We start from the raw sequence: 3,011 nt of genomic DNA, 5'->3' as shown, positions 1-3,011 counted from the left end.
TCTTAAATTATTCACAGGGCATAATTAATTAAATCACTTGAGGTAGTAATAGCAGAGTTTTTGTTTTGTTTTGTTTTTTTGAGACAGAGTCTCACTATGTCGTCCTCAGTAGAGGGCCATGGTGTCATAGCTCACAGCAACCTCGAACTCTTGGGCTTAAGTGATTCTCTTCCTTCAGCCTCCCAAGTAGCTGGGGCTACAGGTGCCTGCCACAACACCTGGCTATTTTGTTGTTGTTGTTGTTGCAGTTGTCATTGTTGTTTCAGCAGGCATGGGTCAGGTTCGAACCCACCAGCCTGGATATATGTGGCTGGTGCTATAACCACTGTGCTATGGACACCAAGCCAGCAGCAGGTATTTTAAATTATAACCATTCATAAAATTCACATACTTATTTTTAAAAAACAAGGCTTACTAAGCAAAACTGTAGTACAGTCTCTGGAGTCCAGTAAAATTTAAACATCATGATATAATTTCATATCATGTTGTTTTAAGTTGCATATGAAATTGTCTTGAATCCAATACATGAAGTTGATACAGAATAATTCCAGGCTCATATTACTTTTTCACATTTGCTAAACATACTAATTGCCTCCTAATATGAACAATGTTACTATGTATAAACCCTATTTCATGGCAATATAAGAGTATGGAAAATAGTATTAACAATGCTGAATACTTTCCAGACAGCTATATCCAAAAAATTAACTCCTATTACATGATAAAGATACCTTTCAATTTTTTTTAATCAGAGAAATAACTTAAAAACTTACTTCAATTATTCACATTTTATACATCAGAATCTTTTTGGTGAATTATTGTTAACTGGAGACAAGTTCTATAAGATTTAGATAGCCACCATCTGCTCTGTAAATTTGAATCTCTGTAATTTGATTCCCTGTTGGGCCGTTACAAAAGGGTCAACGTACATAGGTGGTCAACATAAGGACTAGGCCGATTGTGCTGATATGTACATGTGGTACATGTCTGTTCTACGGAAGTTAGGTCAACTTCAGGATGTGGTCAGCCATGGGGGTTCCACTGTATATGATAACACATTCCTAGAATAGAAATGAGTTCTCTGGCATTCTGATTAGGGTCTATACCCCAGAAGCTCTGGGTCAGTTCTTCCTTTGGGCTACTCTATTTTAACGCTAAACTAATTTCTTTTTTTTAAGACAGTGTCTCACTCTGTCGCCCTATGTACAGTGCCAGGGTGTCATAGCTCACAGCAACCTCTATAGCTCATAGGTTCGAGTAATTCTCTTGCCTCAGCCTCCCAAGTAGCTGGAACTACAAGTACCCATCATCATATCTGACTAGTTTTTCTATTTTTAGTAGAGACAGGATCTCAGTCTTGCTAAGGCTGGTCTCAAACTCTTGAGCTCAGGGGATCCACCTGCTTCATCCTCTTAGCATGCTGGGATTACAAGCGTGAGCCTCTGTGCCCAGCCTGAAACTGAATATTGGAACTGTCCCTATATCATATTTCACACTGGAATGACAATCTGGATGATACTGTACAATTACAACCACTTTGGTCTCTTTACCTCATTTTTTAAAAAATTTAGAAAGGAAACATTATTCCAGTTTAAACAGGAAACATTATTTCAGTTTAAAAATAAATCTAACAATTTATTTAAGACATATTTACTGGAATCTTTAAGGCCAAGACAGCAGCCTTCAGTTCCTGAATGAGGTGTATGAAGGCTCTCAAAGAGATTCTGATTACTGAATTCCAGGCAAGAATTCAGATGATTTAGAGCTGACAGTTGTGTTCTGGTTAAATTCTATCAAACGGAATGAAGATTAAGCAGAGCAGCTCTGTCAATAATTTCTAACTGTTAAATCATAATATTAAACAGCAGAGAAACAAATTTACTGAGTAGGTTTTGAATTTAAGTGAGAGGCATGATGCCCTGAATTAGGATAATAGTAGCAGAAATAGATGATTTACAAGTAAAATCTAGATATTTGCAATTGATTCAATGTGGCAGATAAAGATGATAAGGCAAAGAGGATACCTGGAATAACTTCAAATACTCTCTCAGAAAAATATCTGATATGGTCATTACAGCATTAAGTGAACTATTAGATTATGTCCTTGAAATTGAGATAAAATATCCTGTTTGGAGGGATATCTAAAGCTATAGGATGAATGTGGCATATCTTCTTTTGTTGACAATTTACTCAACAACTAGGAATGAAAAGACTTTTAATTTTTAAACTGACAACATAGAGGATTCTCCCAAGTATCATAGATCTGGTTTTCAAATAATCTGTCCACTAAAGTTAGCAACTTTAAAAGCAAATGTTGTTCATAATTTCTAAATTTGTTTATCTTTGTATATTCACATACATATATGAACCATACATATTTCCTTTTTTCTCTGAAGCCCCTATCTCTTGTGTGTAATGTCCTCTCCACCTCCTCTACTTTACCACTTCCATGACTTTTAATACATATTGTAATACATATATTGCATATATGTATATGTAATACTTTTGTAATACATATATTACATATTTGGTAACTCAAAAATAAACCTTTTCCCAAATACTAGGGTAGTAATGCCAAGATAATTTACGATTGATACAATTACTTATGTCAGAATGTGCAAAATACAAAATCTCCAACAAGCACCAATAGGACAAAGGGATTCCTGTATGTGGGTGGACACAGGGAGGTGGACAAAAACCTGACGAGACAATCCTGGGGACTTAGGGTTTACTTGAAGAATAGTAGGAAATACGCTTCAGTTAGTAGGTAAAGGGGAATTAGCATGTGGGGAATCTTATTGTTCAGGCTCAACAAAGTAATTAATCTTTTTAAGATGATATCTAAGATAAAAGTACAACATTCCACTAAAGAAGAAAGGGTAAGTTAATACTGAGTTTTAGGATCTCTGATTAAATATTTTCTGTTTAATTAACAGATCCTGGCTCGGCGCCTGTGGCTCAAGCGGCTAAGGCACCAGCCACATACACCTAAGGTGGCGGGTTCGAATCCC

Source organism: Otolemur garnettii, unplaced genomic scaffold, assembly GCF_000181295.1.
Source record: "Otolemur garnettii isolate 467f Iridium unplaced genomic scaffold, OtoGar3 scaffold00324, whole genome shotgun sequence".
NCBI lineage: Eukaryota > Metazoa > Chordata > Mammalia > Primates > Galagidae > Otolemur > Otolemur garnettii.
Note: the sequence above shows the minus strand (reverse complement) of the source record.